At 40.8% G+C, this 18,113-nt stretch overlaps 1 protein-coding gene and 1 long non-coding RNA gene across 2 annotated transcripts in view; one reads left to right on the forward strand and one right to left on the reverse strand.

Annotated features, from left to right (window-relative positions):
• Positions 1–18,113, forward strand: part of LOC134289964 (beta-TrCP) — a 355,456-nt gene that overhangs the window by 64,449 nt on the left and 272,894 nt on the right. The window lies entirely within an intron of this gene.
• LOC134291757 (uncharacterized) lies at positions 1,214–6,577 on the reverse strand. The gene is made up of 2 exons (XR_009999275.1): positions 2,858–6,577; positions 1,214–2,602 (listed from the first exon to the last, which is right to left on the reverse strand). It is a non-coding gene; the product is annotated as an uncharacterized LOC134291757 (long non-coding RNA).

Consider the following 18,113-nt stretch of genomic DNA (forward strand, 5'->3'; position numbering starts at 1 on the left):
ATTGAAATCGCATTTGCCTTACAAATCCGGAAGAACGTCACGGATTACTAATGTACCATTCCGCATTCATTGTCCTCCCACCGTCTGACCAGTCACCTTTCCAACACAATAAACCATTTCTAATTTGCTCGCGGCCATCCATTGTCCTCAGAAACCGATGGCACAAAGAATTCATTCCACTTCCTCGCTAAGTTCGTAATAATCTAGCCAAGCCGGTCAGTCGTCAATGTCAATGCACCCACCGGGTTCCAGCCCCCTAAGTTAGCCGGTGGCCAAGCCACCGCCCGGATCTCCGCCCATCACGTCCGTCCATGAGAAGAAGACCATGACTCCACTCCACTCTGCTCATATATGAGGCGCACTCTGCTTCTGAATGCATCTTTCTTTCTCGTGTGTGGTGACCGTCAGCCGGTTTGGGACTTTCATCTGAATACTCACGTACGCGCTTTATTATTACCTTCACACTAGCACTGCTGGGTGAAGATGACCGCATCATCGATTTTCCTTCGCTACTAATGCCCCTTGCTACCATCGTGCGGCGATTCGCACTTTTTTTTGTTATTGCTGGTTCGTCTCGTCGTCTGCCGCCATCGTCGTCGTCGCCGGAGTGTTTTAGAAAGTTAACTCGCAGTTCGCAATTAGCGAGTCTTTGAACTTTCGTTCCGCACATTAGTGATTGGTCGTCGTCGTCGTGGGGTGGCTGGCTGGGGCACGACTTGTAGACTAGACTTGGCAAGCTTACAATGCTTTGAAAGTTCAAAAGATTGATTCTCTTGGTAGCAATGAGTATTGCGTTTGAGCAGAACGAATTTCTAATAGTGGGAGATTACGATTAAAAGATCAATTTAACATAGCTTTTAGAGCAGGCGTGTTCAAACGTTTACGGTCGCGAGCCACAGGTCACTGGTCACATTCCAAACTAGTCGACAGATTAAAAACTTAAATTCAAAAATTTTAATTTTTGCAAAACATTTCTGAGCATTGCTGGTGATTGCAATAGATTCAACCTCAACAGAAATTTTAAAATTATAATGGTTTATTTTTTTCTAATGTTTTTTGAGGCAAGCTTTGAAGAATTCTTACAGAAAATTGGTGTTTGATATTTACGGTTAGAGTTAGTGACGATTCAAAGGTATTCATAAATCAAGATTTAACTGTGGAGCGGACCTGGTGTGATGGTTAGAACACTTGACTATCACGCCGAGGACCTGGGATCGAATCCCACTCCCGACAAACTCGCACAATGTGAGTTCTTCCTTCGGAAGGGAAGTAAACCGTGGGTCCCGAGATGAACTAGCCTAGGGCTAAAAATCTCGTTAATACAGATAAAAAAAAAAAGATTTAACTCAGGGTCCTTATAATTTTGTTATGTTGCACCAGAACTTTCAGAAAAGTTGGGATAATAAAAGTAATAGAAAAAAAAACTCTGAAAGCCTCAGAAATTGTGATTGAACGTTTTCCTTCTTTTTATTATAACTTAGCGGCCTTGGTGGTCTCATGGCTAAAGCTTCTGATTCGTATGCAAAAGGTCCGGGGTTCAATCCCAAGCCTGTCCCTTTTCATCTACTCAGTATCTTTATATTTACTTCCTCCTTTTCTACGAAGTGTAGAATTATCTCAAGTTAAAAATAAAAAAAGAAGTTATCGAAACATACAACTTATGTGTATTCATATGTTCATAGCCATCGCTAGAACCGCAAACCTGAAACGGGTTGAAAAAGTCGTTTCCCTTCCGTCCAATTTCTTCAGCACATTGATAACATATCATAAAACGCCTGCAGATTATGCAACCAGCTAACTTTGACGCATCACCTTCTAAGTAATCAACACACAATACATATTACCTTACGACTGGCATCTTTGCACCAATGTGTGAACCCTCTACCAAAACATAACTACATCGTTTGTTTGTTTATTATCGGGGATTTTAACCTTTTATGGGTCATTCATCCCGTAAAATAACTACTTTCCGTGGTGATTTTGGAAATGCAGAGTGCACTCGGTTTCTAGTAGCAACAACCACCACACTCTAACATTTCTTTTCCTTCCCAACTGACTGTGTCCATACTTGGCCGGCGCCGTTATTGATAAAAAAATGAATTGCTTCAATTACATTTTGCATATTCATAAAACTGTTATTAAATTAGCTCATATGTTCACTATGATTAATTACATGTTATGTCTTCTTTTCTATTACAGGTAAGCCCAATGGATTTTTGAAAACACACGACACAGTTTGTTCAACACCAACAACTAGGGTCTTGTACCATTTGGGCAGGTGTACCTAATTTGGGCACTTACCGCTATAAAAAAGTCAATTTCAAACCGATTGATTTGAAATTTTGTATAGAGTTAGGCACGTACAGTATGTAACCCTGAACAAAAATTCAAATCAATCGGTTTGAAATTGACTTAGTTATAGTGGCAAATGCCCAAAATAGGTACACTTGCCCAAATGGTACAATACCCTACCAACAACAGGTATCAAGCAGAAGCTTTAACAAAGCTGTTCTTATTCTCTATCCGTTTTTACTTTTCATATTCACAATAATGGTCATTTCAGAGCAAATTCACACGAGTCGTTTAAAAAAATGTTCATCACCTGAAAACTCTCTCTCTCTCTCTCTCTTCTTGGCGTAACGTCCTCACTGGGACAAAGCCTGCTTCTCAGCTTAGTGTTCTATGAGCACTTCCACAGTTATTAACGGAGAGCTTCCTCTGCCAATGACCATTTTGCATGTGTATATCGTGTGGCAGGCACGAAGATACTCTATGCCCAAGGAAGTCAAGGAAATTTCCTTTACGAAAAGATCCTGGACCGACCGGGAATCGAACCCGTCACCCTCAGCATGAACACCTGAAAACTATGTAACTGATAGAACAGGAATTCCTAGGATTTTTTTTTTCTAATGCCTCAATAACTCTGTAACTGTTTGTAATATTATGACCTTATGACAAACCAATTCTTACTTTTATTTATCGATCACCGTGACGCTAAGTCATGAAATCATGCTGCAGAGTCATAAAACCATAAAGCAGCGTCATAATATTAAGCTGAGAGAGAGGAGACAGCTGGCTTCGATTGCGTGCTACCTAATGTCAAGAAGGACCTGTCACAAACTGTCACCGCGAACCGAGCTGAAAATTGCACATTGATGGTGTGGAGTAGCCAAATATCCAAAAGATCTTATCAAAATTTTGCTCCGTTTGTTGTATTTAATAAAGATAAAATAATAATGATCAGTTTCCCACGACCAGCGCAACGAATCCATTTATTTTCCATGCTCTGTCGCAATGAACTCAATATGCAATTTATTTTTGACCAATAATGTTTTTTCAAACCATTGTGCGGCGCTAAAAGTTGTAAAAATAAGTAAGAAGAAGACATGTAAACATCGTGGCTGTCAGTGAGCTGTCTCCTCTCTCTCAGATATTAAGTATCAAAACAATAGAATACGAGATTTCTACTCGTTATATAAACCTAAACCTAAACAATAATAACATAAACCTAAACCTATGATGCCATTGTTTTGTTTTTTTCATGCCCAATCTGTTAGGTGGTGTTTCGGTGAAACAACAAAATATTCTTCCAATTAAAAAACGTAAATATCTTATAATTCCTAATTACTATCTGACAACTTTTTATAACTAATTATTAAAAACTAGCTGACCCCGGCAAAGTTTGTCTTGCCTACTGCGTTTTTTTGACGTTTCAAGTCCCTACCCGAGCAAAGTCTGATAGCAAATTGAAAACTAATTTTGATGTTCTGATATTGCAAATTTTGATAACTCAGCTTGTTGTCGTTTTGGTCGTTTTAACGGTTAAAACATAAAAAATGAGAGCAGAAAAATGTTCCTGTGACAGCAAATTGAAAACAATTCCTGCTATCGATGATAGCAAATTGATAACTGTTTTTGTTATCAACGCAAGAAAAATTAAAATTCGGTAAATGTAGAGTTTTTTGGTTGATATCAAATCATAAGTGCAATAATATAATTGCACTTATAGTATATCCCTGGAATTATACTTCACATAGTTTACTAAACTATTTCTAGATTGAGTTTAAATAAGGGCGAAAGTAACATGATCGATTTCTCTTCATCGACTCTCTCTTCTGCAAATTAAAGTGACAAGATGCAAATTCAATCGAACTTTTTTATACTTAGACGCTAGATTGCATCGCAACCTAGCGATTTATGACCAAAAAGTGCAACCTTGTCCCGTAACGTGGGTAGATCACCTTAGAATGGTGCGTTGCGGTGTAAGATCTATTTACCAAATCAAATTTTGATTTTGATATTTACCGTATTTATAAATATTCCAAGATCAAAGTTTGATGCATTTTTTGTGTTTTGTAGTATTTTTGTTTTAATGTACTGCTAATTAACATTTTATTTCAGCAGGATTCAGGTAAATTGATCGTATGATATAAATAATATTGTAAAACTATGTAGCTGTGGCGAGCGTATCACTAATATGTAGCTTATTTGAGGTACGTTGCTAATATTATTTTATATTTCAGATTATCAACCGAAGAATCTAGTAATTCAACAAAATGCCACCAAGATGACAAGGAAACTAGGACGAATTGGGCAGACAACTGATTCGAAGCAGTTTAACAATGGTGTGCCTGAACGTTGATCAAGCGTATCCTTTGGAGTTTATCCTTCCACTAACAACACCCAAATTCCCGTGACACCTAGGCCTGAGAGATCGTAGAGTTGTCTACATTTTTCATAGGTGTCCAAAACTAACCATCCTTTCCCATCTCTCAGCAGTCGCAAGGACGTGGCCAGGACAGTGCTCGACCATTGGAGGATTGCGTCAGTCTTGTCTAAGAGTCAGAGATTAGTCCCAAATCTTTGTGCTTTGGTTCGGGCGGGAAGGAGGCAACCCTCATAACAGCGGTCTAGGACTGTACCACCTACGAATTTGTGCGACTCGCTCAATGCTAATGCTAAAAAGTGCAACCTTGCTTGCATCTCGTCACTTTAATTTGAAGAAGAGAGAGTCGATGAAGAGAATTCGCTCATGTTACTTTCGCCCTTATTTAAACTCAATCTAGATTTGAAACTATTCAAACACAAAATATTTACATTAATTTTGAATGACAGCAAACCGAAAAGGAAATTGAAATCAAAATAAATAAAGATAAACTGATATCAAAATGTTATATGAATTTGTTGCTGAATACAAATCATGTTTTCGATTTGCTGTAATTTTGTTGTTAGACTTTGCTCGGGTAACCAAGTCCAAGTCCCCGTTCAAAATGTATGAAAACCCGATTCCCAAAAACTCTTGATTTTTCCATGTTTTTTGCCTTCGAAACCTTCCTTGGGTAAAAACTAACAGAACAAAACTCAGACGACCCACATCGGACCATCCGTTTGCAAGTTATGCGCGGTCCCACGTATGCCACTGCATTTTTATATGTATAGATAGATATGTTTTCGGTGTTAAGTTTTCAGAACCCTAATGTAAAGAAAAACCCTACTGGGCAACTTCTGCTCCTTTTTTTTATACATGATGTTTCTTGCATGATATGTTTCCCTGAAAAGATATGTTTTATTCATCTACCATGATCACATTTAATTTTTAATCATTTTTTTGTGGATCTGAATTTCAATCGCTCCATGCAACATTAAAGCGCTGTTTGCAGATCAGATGGAATTTCTCAGCCTATCTTGATGCATGGGAAATTCCTTGCCTGAATTGCTCAAGAAACCGGTTTTTCTTCGATCGCAGTACGCAGTAGCGAAGAAATGACAGTTCAAATGGCAGTCACCGAAGAAAGTTTCTGCCAGGAATCACTCAAGAAGTTTCTTGAGCGATTCCTTTCGAACTCGAAACTGCGCTTAATTGGGTGATCGGAGTCGAGAATAATCAAAAAATAAATGGGACTAGAAGCGATTAGAATCCTAAGTTTAAAAAAAAACATCAATTAGAAATCATAAATGATATGCACAAATTTTATAAATAAAGCTAATGTTTCCATAATGTTTATCACGATTCTGGAGTACATGCGGCATGATATTATGACTCAATTTTCCATTTTTTACAATGGGAGGAACAAAAAAAAAATGGCTTATGGTTTCAAAAATTTAGGTCATGGTTCCAGAGTACATGCGGCAGCGCATGATATTATGACATATTTCTTAATAACTTTTTGCCTATGCAATCGAAATTATAAATGATAAATACTAGCTTCATAGTCTTATGATTGCATAATATTACATATGTTAGTATTCAGTTCAGAGTACATGCGGAATGATTCATGTTACGGTAAAACGAATCATGATATCGTTCCGCTTTTTATGGTGTTTTTTTTTTTTTTCAAAATACAAACAAACACATTTATCGCTAAATAATGACTCATTTTGAAAGTTTTGAGTTCCAGATTTTTACCCGCGTAACCATCTTAATTGTTACACGAGACAAAAATTACAAAAATCATCGCTGCGAACAATATCATCGGCGATTTTCCCCTTTTTGAAACATTTGCTATTCTTTTAAGAAAGAGTGTCACGAGACGACCACCCATGTGGATGTGCTTCTTAGGGGCCGTTCATAAACCACGTGGACTTCTTAGGGGGGGGGGGTCTGGCCAAAGTCTACGTTCCATACAAATTTCGAAATTTTTGTATGGACAAAAGTCTACGGGGGGGAGAGGGGGTCTGAGATGGCCAAAATTTCGTCTACGTGGTTTATGAACAGCCCCTTAGTGTTGTGGACTGCTTTTGACGCCCATTGAGAGCTAGTCGAATTACTTTTCAGCCTCATGTCATTTCTACCTTTCGCTATTTTGAAACTTCGTGCTTCGATCTTTCATGTTGCGTTTAGAGTTAGGGTAAGTGTGCCGATCGTTGTGGTAATAAGGTAAATTAATTCAAAAAAATATTATCGTACAATCTAATGAATGGTTTTAAAACGTTAATCGGTAGTTTTCTATCCAAATTTGCTGGGAAAAATATAAAAACTATCGTTTCTCTCTGTTTTCGACCAATAATTGCATACCACAACATTAGGCACACTGTTCCTATTATGGAGGTAAAATTTAATTTCTGTTTCTAATATTGCGGTATCCCATTGAAATCATATGGGATACCGCAACATTAGGAACACTACCGCAACAATAGGAACACAGCAGCAGAAATATTAAGGAAAATATTTTTTGAAATAGGTTTTTGGGCAAATCTTAAGCACACAAAAAGTGCAATCTAATAATATAAGCATAAAGTGCTCAAATGCCAGTACAGCAACATTAGGTACTACCACAACGAAGAGAACAATTACCCTATGTTAGAATGATTCTTTTGAAAATTAAAAAAAATTGTCTCGCTATGGAACACTGCCGGTTAGAATAGACATGGAAAAAAAAATCATGGATCACTACAGTTACTATACATATATAGAATCTGGCGGATAGAACTATCGGAGCCAATGGAACTTAACATTTCGTGTGAACTGGCATACGAGGGAGTATTGTATCCGTAAAATTGTAACTGTATGTTCTGAAAGCACAAAGTCTGTCGAAAGCTTGAACTTTTTCTAGTATTGGCAGTATATACGCCAGTTGCCTGGCGAAAAAAAATCTTCAATACTGGCTGGAATATTTAACCAAGAATACAGGCTATACTAGAAAAAGCTCAACTGTCGAACTTTGTTTTAAGAACAATCATTTATTATCTTTACGGCAATACTCCTCTCATATTCAAGCTTTTTCGAACTGTCAAGTTCAATTGGTTCCGATCGAATTGGCTCCAATGGGTCTATCTGCCAGACTGTATATATTAGTGACTTTAGGTGGGAGCTCCCACCACGTTCGTTTGCCAATCTCCTGAGCTTCTTTACGCATGTTACCAGTCGTTCAGATGCAGCGTTATATACTATTAGATAACTGCCATTTAGTAGGACCGAGAAAAAGGTTAATTGATTAAGGGGGCATCCATTAAGTACGACTCCTCGAGTCTACTTCACTTAGTAATGTTACGTGAACGGTTTAACGACTCATCGTCGTGGTTTCATGATGTATGATAAAAAAGACACCTATGCCGGGGCCCGTGGCGTAGTGGTTACACGTTTGCTTCATAAGCAGATGGTCATGGGTTCGATCCCAGCCCCGGCACTTTCGTCAGTTGCTCTTTTCCCCTGAGAGCAGCTGTCACTGACCCACTTCTGAGCCCATGGCTCAATTGAACCCGGATACTTGGACATCGGTGAACGGCAACCCATAATGGACCCTCAATCGGGCTGGAAAAAGGAACAATCAACAGCCACACATCAACATCCTCGGGCTCATCATTCTACCATGATAGGGTAGAAAGTGAAAGCAGCGCAACGGAAACCAGTTCGATGTAGTACAATTAGAATAGAAAACATTTAGGCGCTGTACAAAGTGTATGTACAGCTTCCAATTGGAATCGCTCACGCAGTGCCCTAGTGAACAATAGAACTGTAAAGTAGGTTAAGTGATTGAAGAATAAAAAAAAGACACGGACACCGTCATCTGTACAGACTGAACGAAACTTAACACTAGACAAAAGGAACACACGGAGCATGCACCAGCGGATACGGTGAAGAAACTATATTCACGAAATGCTTCATCGCCCGGAGCGGGAATCGAACCCTCACCCCATAGCATGGTGCGATTAGAAATTTAGTGACCCTAGCCGTAGCCGCACGGCTACGAGACTCCACTGAACACTACCTTTGGCGTAAAAGGATAACAAATATTTATGATCGCTTACGTCATGATATCATGCCTCATAGACAAGACATCATGATGCGGCATATTTCAAGGATTTAATATTTTTTACTCATGGATTCGGAAACTCCACAGAATCACAAATAAATATCTAAAACGCATATCCAAAAGGATTGCCTGATGCCAATATTCGGCTTAGTGACGAGCTGTTATTCATGAATCACGTAGACTTTTAGGGGGAAGGAAGAGTTGAACCAAATTCTACGATGAGGACGGGACCTGAGATGGCTAAATTTTGGCGTACGTGGTTTATGAACGGCCCTCCTACTCGAATATTAATACTTCTACGACCCTATCTATTATTCAAACATCAAACTAACTCAATCACTATCATTGCTACTGTCTCGTACCTAACAAGTTTCACGCCCCGGGCAATTAATAAATCTATATCTAAACCACATCGAACAACTTACTATCGTTCGGTTACCCCCGAGCACTGGCTGGCTGGTCACGATGATAACCACAGACTAATTTTTATTGGCATCCAAGCCGTCGCGTCGCCAACTCGCGATACGTCATAGTCGTCCGTCGCAATTTATGAATTATGGCGCTTTCACTCTTTGACATGGACGCGGACGACGGGGACTTCGACATGCAGGGGCCCCACCGTGGCATAGTTACACCGCGCGCAGGGCGTGTGAGTAAACACCGGGAGTGAACCCAGCAAATATAATAGCAACAAGCAGAAACACGTGTTTCTTTTGCATTGCTTTGTAGTGAACAACCCCCTGCGATCTCTTCTGATGGATTAAACAGAAGTGGCTCGTAGGGGTCGGGTCTGTTGGTAGCCGTGTCCAAAGGCAATAATTAACCACCGGGAAGTTAGTGAGCCGAATAGTAACAATGCAATGCCATGGGCTTAAACTATAGTAGAGTCATGTCGTCGTCGTCGTCTTTTGGTCAGGTCTTACTCAATGCGACGGCTAGCCGTAGTCGCTTTGATTCCGATGGAATGGAGCAGGGGGTAAAGTTTGCAGCCTCCCGTGGTATGGTAGTCCGAACCACCTTCTTCCCCCGCAAAGATATCCACAAAGCCACCTAGAGATCACCCGACTATCAAACAGAAAACCAAATCGACCACGTTCTAATCGACGGTAAGTTCTTCTTGGATATAACCAACATCCGCACATACCGCAGTCCGAATATAGATTCGGATCACTACTTACTCGTTGTATGCATGCGCTCAAAACTTTCGACGGTTATCATCACGCGCCGAAGTCGAACGCCGCGACTCAACTTCGAGCAGCTGCGTAACGTAGAAGTGGCTCAAGACTACGCGCAGTAGTTAGCAGTGGCCCTACCAACGGAAGAGCAGCTTGGCGCAGCTACACTTGAAGATGGCTATAGGGACATCCGATCCGCCATAGGTAGTATCTCGGCTACAGCACTAGGCTTCGCGACTCCGAATCACAGAAACGACTAGTACGACGGCGAATGTGAACAGTTAAAAAACGAGAAGAATGCAGCATGGGCGAGAATGCTGCAACACCGTACGAGAGCGAACGAGGCACGTTACAGACAGGCGCGGAACAGGCGGAACTCAGTCTTCCGGATGAAGAAGCGCCAGCAGGAAGAACGAGATCGCGAAGCGATGGAAGAGCTGTACCGCGCTAAGGACACACGAAAGTTCTACGAGAAGCTGAACTGCTCGCACAGAGGCTTCGTGCCACAAGCCGACATGTGCCGAGATAATTACGGGAATATTTTCACGAGCGAGCGTGAGGTGGTCGACAGGTGGCGGCAGCATTACGATGAGCACCTCAATGGCGACGTTGCAAGTACCGAAGGTGGCGTGGTAACAGATCTTGGAGTATGTGGACAGGACGAAAGACTTCCGGCCCCTGACCACCAAGAGATTGAGGAGGAGGTTGGTCGGTTGAAAAACAACAAAGTCGCTGTAGCAGATCAACTACCAAGCGAGCTTCTAAAATACGGTGGAGAAGCACTGGTGAGAGCACTACACTGGGTCATTACCAAGATTTGGGAGGAGGAAGTATTACCGGAGGAATGGATGGATGGTATCGTGTGTCCCATCTACAAAAAGGGCGACAAGTTGGATTGCGGGAACTATCGCGTGATCACACTACTGAGCGCTGCCTACAAGATACTTTCTCAAATTTTATGCCGCGGTCTATCACCGATTGCAAGTGAGTTCGTGGGGCAATATCAGGCTGGATTTATGGGTGAACGTGCTACAACGGACCAGATGTTCGCCATCCGCCAGGTGTTGCAGAAATGCCGCGAATAAAACGTGCCCAGACATCACTTGTTCATCGATTTCAAATCGGCGTATGATACAATCGATCGAGAACAGCTATGGCAGATTATGCACGAATACGGGTTCCCGGATGAACTGATACGATTGATCAAGGCGACGATGGATCGAGTGATGTGCGTAGTTCGAGTATCAGGGACATTCTCGAGTTCCTTCGAATCCCGCAGAGGGTTACGGCAAGGTGATGGTCTTTCGTGCTTGCTGTTCAACATTGCGTTAGAGGGTGTAATTAGGAGAGCGGGGATTAACACGAGTGGTACGAATTTCACGAAGTCCGTTCAGCTGCTTGGTTTCGCTGATGATATTGATATTATCGCTCGTAAATTTGAGATGATGGCGGAAACGTACATCCGACTAAAGAGTGAAGCCAGGCGAATCGGATTAGTCATTAATGTGTCGAAGACAAAGTACATGGTGGCAAAGGGCTCCAGGCAGGAATCAGCGCGCCCGCCACCCCGAATTTATATCGACGGTGATGAAATCGAGGCGGTTGAAGAATTCGTGTACTTGGGCTCACTGGTGACCGCCGACAACGACACCAGCAGAGAAATGCTCATTGTGGCAGGAAATCGTGCTTACTTTGGACTCAGCAGAACTCTACGATCGAATAAAGTTCGCCGTAACACGAAGTTAACTATCTACAAAACGCTGATTAGAGCGGTCGTCCTCTATGGGCATGAATATGGACCTTACGTGCAGAGGACCAACGCGCCCTTGGAGTTTTCGAACGGAAGGTGTTGCGTACCATCTACGGCGGAGTACAGATGGAAGACGGGACTTGGAGAACGCGAATGAACCACGAACTGCATCAGCTGCTGAGAGAACCAACCATCGTCCATACCGTGAAAATCGGAAGGCTACGGTGGGCGGGCCACGTCATCAGGATGTCGGATAGCAACCCGACTAAAATGGTTCTCGAGAGTCATCCGACCGGTACATGAAGACGTGGAGCGCAGCGAGCTAGGTGGGTCGACCAAGTGGAGGACGATTTACGCAGAGTGCGGAACTGGAGACAAACAGCCATGGACCGAGTGGAATGGAGACGGCTACTATGTACAGCAGAGGCCACCCCGGCCTTAGCCTGATCGGTAAGTAAGTCCTGCAGAAAATTACAAGAATTTGTTCTAGGAATTCCCAAAGGTATCTGCAGGAGTTTTTCAAGGGATTTCTTAAGATAGCCCTGCAAATATTTGTTCAGAGTTTGCATCAGATATTTCTCAAAGACTACTTCAGCAATGTTTGTGCAATTTATGGAAGAAGCTCTGAAAAAATCTCCAGAGAAATATCCAAACAAGTTCTAGGAGGTATTTTTGATAGAATCTAAAAAAAGAAACCCGGATAAGCGCCTGTGAAGATCCCTAGAAAAAAAAACTTAATATTTCTTTACGCGAATTTCCGTAGAGTACCCGTGGAGAGATTCTTACTTCTTGCAGTTATCCTTAGAGAAATGGCGGATGAATTTCATAGGAAATACATGGAAGAATATCTAGCGGAAACCCTGGAGAAATCCATGGAAAAATTCCTGATTTAATCACCAAACGTAATAAAACAAGTGTTAGGGACAACTTTCTCAGAAACGAGGATACCTCTCGATAGCAGCTTTCTATTGCAGCAGCTTTGAGACTGCGTTTATTTCAAGAATTCAACACTATTATCAGTATAACAAGAGTATCTTACATCATAGTATCATCACATAGCTCTCCGAGACGCGGCTCTCCTAACCGTATAATTCATGAACTTACTTTCATCACACACTTCAACTAGGGTATCGGGATGCTTCGTTGGCATAGTCCCCTCATTCGGCCTATCTTAACGTTAACCAAAAACTCAAACAAACACGCATAACTGGAGATCGGAAAAGCTATGCGCCACACAACTGTAACATTTCGTTTCAATTTTAGCATTTTGGAGCATTAAAATTGAATGAAAATGTCACTTTGTTTAGCTTTTGTAGACGCCATGATTCTTCGGCTTAGTGGGTAGTCTATATACATGATCATAAATGGCCTGATTCTGGAACATTTTGAATTGACTTTTCGATAACTGAACATTTTATGCGACGGTCAAAGACGCTATTATGTTCTTGTATATTTGTTTTCAAAGAAAAATAACTATTTTACAAATTAAATGTGGGCCGAATATTGAGGACATTTTTTTCACTATGTACCCAAATCTTGGCCCATCAGTAAAGTGACGTCAACAAACCCGAAAAAGTGACGTCAACCCCATTGCTTGCGATTGAACCAGAAAGAACGAACGGGAAGAAAGATTTTGTGTGCGGTGACTGTTAAAATATAACACAAAAATGGAGTTGCATTGTTTTCGTTACGAAATTAAGAAAGAACTTTAGTTTAAGTTATTTCTTTATAGTTATGTGAAAATTTGGCTCCGAAAATGTAATTTGAAAGCAAGATTGGTGAACAAACAGTGATAATACTTCAGCAGAAATATTAAAAAAATATAGAATAAGTGATTCTAGCGTTTGGAAAGCAATAGGCCAACGTTGTATCCACTAATAGGCCAATTTTTGTACCGTAGACCAACGTTGCATACCATCGCATCGAATCTTTTCAACGTAATTAAGTAAGTTCTTGAATATTTATGCTGGTTTACTTTCAATTGCAGAAACATGCACTGCCTAGAGTGCGTGATAGAGTGAAGACATCATTTATACTGCTATTAATTCACGAGTTATGGTCAAAATTGTCAAGGCGCCTGGCATATTAGGCCAAGGAACGGTACACATACCCTATGTAGGATATAAGGAAATTATAGAGTCTCAAATTTTCAACAACAATTCAAGATTCACTAGTTGAATTCCTATAAAGTTTCCTAAACACCTTCTTGCTGGAATTTTCCCTAAAGCAATTCCTGAACGAATCTCTGGCGGACATCCTGGAAAGATAATGAATTTTTGAAGGAACCTCTGTAAAATTTTCTAAAGAAACCCCTTGAAGGATTCATAAAATAATAATATTTAAAAGAATTACTAAAGTGCAGAGATTCCTTCTAAATACATTATGAAATAATCATTGAAGAATTCATCTAAAAGTTTTTAAACGAATCCCTGGAAGGATTTCCTAAAAAATGGTGGAGTTTCAGAAGGAATTCCAAGTCATCTATTTAAAAGAAAACCTCAAAAAAATTAAAGAAAAATAATGAGGATTTGAAGGAGGTCCAGGAGAATTTTTTGAAAGAAAACCTAGAAAATTATATGACTAAATTACTGAAGTAATTTCTGAAGTAGGTAATCCATGAATAAATTTCGAAAGAAACCTGAAGAATATTTTCTTAGGACTTTAAATCCATGGAGAAATTTATGAATTGGTGAGTCAAGTGGAACTGAAACGTGATTTTTTGCGTAATTATTCGATTTCCAGTGCTATAGGGGCTGGTTATTGATAGTTTGCATCTTTTTGCTTCCATCTAACGTGTCATTGTCAAAGGTAAGTTGGAATATCTTCAATTATTGGCTATTTTCAATCTGATACGACGGGAATTAGCGCACATGACGAAGTAAATTTCTTCCCTATGTAAGAAAAATAAAAATTACTAATAATAAACAAAAAAAATGATGATTTAAAAACAATGTACTTTATAAAAATAAACTATTTCAACCCACTTTTCCATTCAAGTGGATAATGGCTACTATTGTGGTTACAAGATGCGATGATCGGATAGGCTGCATCATGTTTTCGTTTGTTAACAATTTGCGCATTTTAGCTTGAGTGTTGTTACGGCATAAGCTCATAGTCGAATGAAAGGCAAAACCTTTCAGGCAACATCAGTAAAACAGCCAGCGGGTGACTAATGGAATTCAAATTTTGCATAGAAATTACCTACAATGTTTGTATGTATCGATTATGCAGATCATCTTTCTTTTTTGTTACGAAATATGATGTTGATAGGTAGAAAAATGTTTGCAAGAGTTAACTATTGTCAAGAGAAGATTTATCCTTCATACACTCTCTACTGGGTCGGTTCGGTAAACAGAATTTAGTTAATTGATTCCGCCTCTAAAAACGCTTGCCATCGTTTCCCATTTTGATTTGATGCATGACCTAAGAAAACAGTCAACCATCAGGACTTCGCAGTCAACTGCTATCGACACTCAGCAATTTCTCTGCTGCTATTGCTTGCTTTTCCTTAGTCGAGCCTAACTTCATTTTGGCAGGTCAGTCAGATTGGGGTCGCATGATTGGCACCGAATGGCTTCGCAAAACTTGAACCTTGTGTAAGAAAGCTGTCTATTATTGCGAAGAGGGGCATGCATATCTCTATCCGGCCTTCCTAGGAGAGGCAAAGTGTTGATGATTGCCCGGAGTCATTTGTCGATTGGATGGGTACGCTCCCTAGAAGTCGTGACGGACGACGGCCGTCGTTTGGATTAAGTAAGTGGCGTTGGACGTTGGTTGGCAGCGCAAAAAGGGAAGATAGAGAGAAAGTTGTTTGTCGTCACCACGTCCATCGGTATGATACTGAAAGCTGATTAACGACATCAACATCGACGACGACGTCGGCGAAATCATGCAAGCAATGCAGACGCGGAGGGCTAGGCACTTCCTTGTTGTTACGACGGACGACTAAATAGCGATGCGATTCAACGGCGGATGGCTCAATCGAGTGCCAATGCGATTATCTATAAATGGTTGTGCGAGGTTTTGTGATGCTAGGAATGGGCTTCCCTCCAGGGGTATTAGGCGTGAAATTGAGTGGCTTTCGTCCGGGTGACGAATGTGAACGTGTTAATCACAGGTTTGATAATCAGACGAATTTCGAATGCATTGTCGTTATGTTTTGAAGGCTATTCAGTAGTCACTGAACGAAGGTCAATATTCGAATGTATGACTTACAAATTTAACCAATGTGATCCCAAATTCTTTAGCTTGATCTTGACGAAACTTGCGACACAGAAGATGCATCCTTTAATGCGCTTTTTGAACCTGTTACTGTCATATAATCCCAAACTGACTGAATCATTACTAATAAGCTTTGATTACATTGCGTTGTGTTCACGGGCAATAAACACTCGGCTTCTAAAGCTGTCGGAAGCCGAGTAATGTGCTTATGTCACTCGTAAGGTACACATGCAGACAGACAAATGTAATGGACGCGGAAAACATCAACATTTTACTAGCTAACACATCACGGATTCATTGCTGAGAGTAAAGAAAGTAGAGAGAGATAAGATTGTTTGTTGTTGTTTACAGCTTAAACAAAAGAGAGTGTTAGCGTTAGCAGTATTGAATTTACGACAAGTTATTCCAACAACCAACAATTTAAAAGTAAACTTTTTCATGCCTATACGATGCTAAATGCATGATTTGAATGCCCGAATCTTGGGGACGACCATAAGTCATTTTTTAGGATTGTACTCGCAAAAAAGTTGTTGAATCACGTACCCGGCAGATGAATGGGTGCATCAATATACGTAACTGGTGGGATTTCTAACAATGTAATTTGTTCCATCAATGATTGAGCTTGATTGGCCGCCCGTAGATGCTGATCCAGTATTTACAGACCAGCTACACTCTAGTTATTAAAAACTAGGTTATTGATTTAGCAATATCAAGTTTCATCTTTCTAGACCCAAAAAAGGCGCCCAATTGCAAAAATGCCTGCACCATTATCAACGCAATCACCACTTGATGTACCTACCAACTCCTGAGCGACTTGTTGCACCACAATCACACACATAAAACGCCACTCGCGCTGGCTGTCATCATCATAATAATCGAAGTCGTCGTCGTGGAGGACCAGCAATCGCCTACCGCCACCGCCCAAATGGCTCCTGCTGACTGAGGGTAGGCGAGTTGCACAATCCTGCTCTGGCCCAACTCCAACAACTTAAGCTCTGTGTGCCTTGCCTATAAAGTGAAGAACTCAACGATAACGTCGTCGACGTTGTATGTTTGCACAACCTGCCGCCGCGCCGTCAGTGTGAGTCAACATGCTGCTGAAGTGGTAAGAGCGTGTTTGGTTTCTTTGCTCCCTTGTTCTGGTTGGATGTAATTGCGCGCGGGCTTTCGAACAGATGATGATAATAATGCACCACCAAGGCAAAGTATGTTTGAGCCTTTAGAGAGCGTGCGGTAATTGACGTTGGGAAAGGTCAGTTTGGCTCGGCGCAGTCTGGACGGAGTGCGGCGCATCTGCTCGCAGTATCGCCAGGAGTGATTCTAATGAATCTCAGGAAGTTTACATTTCTAAGTTGAACGTTAGGCTGGATATAGCAGTACATTGTATTGCAACTGTAATAGATAAACACTCCAAAATAAGTATGATTTAGAATGGACTTCTGTACGAATTCATACTAGCCTTCTTATTTTCACAGAACATTTTGACGTTTGAGCGGTGCCACTCCGCCCAAACGTCAAATTTTCTGTGAGAGTAAGCAGGCCAGCATAATTCGTGCAGAAATCCATGCTGCAAATTTCGTTCGCAGTAAACTACTTCCACGGGAAATTTCAGTTTGCAGTCCTAGGACAACGTAAATCTACATAGATTCAGGGCTCGAATCTGGACGTCTGAGTTGATAGAAAAAGAACACTTTGCTCCTACATCCAACAACGTTTCGAGTATAATAGTTGAAACTTCTTCAGGCTTTAGTCCCTCTGGTATCAAGTTACGGCGTGGGCAGGTAGACTCGTTCTAGGCACGCTAAGATATGTACATGCATACAGTATCTAAAGGTGTGCAAAGTTCAAGTCAATTGGTATGAAACTGACAGAGTCCTAGTGGGAAGTGCATAATTGTTACACATATATGCTCAGTGTACCAGTTATATCTAAAGTACCTCAAATTGGTCACAGTAGATTTGCAGCCTTAAATGATACAAATCATCATGAAACCATGGATGGGCGAATCTACGGACTTTTGCCAGAGGGTGCACAACAAACAAATATTCATGAGTTCATCCATTCATCATTCATCTCCCCATACTCCACAGCAAATTCATTCAAATTCTAGGGGGTACAGGTATGTTCCGTTTTTGTCACTATCCGTTTTAATCACTATCCGTTTTTGTCACTATCCGATTTCGTCAACATTTCATTCCGTTTTTGTCAACACTA

The sequence above is a fragment of the Aedes albopictus genome, chromosome 3 (genome assembly GCF_035046485.1).
Source record: "Aedes albopictus strain Foshan chromosome 3, AalbF5, whole genome shotgun sequence".
Taxonomy (NCBI): domain Eukaryota; kingdom Metazoa; phylum Arthropoda; class Insecta; order Diptera; family Culicidae; genus Aedes; species Aedes albopictus.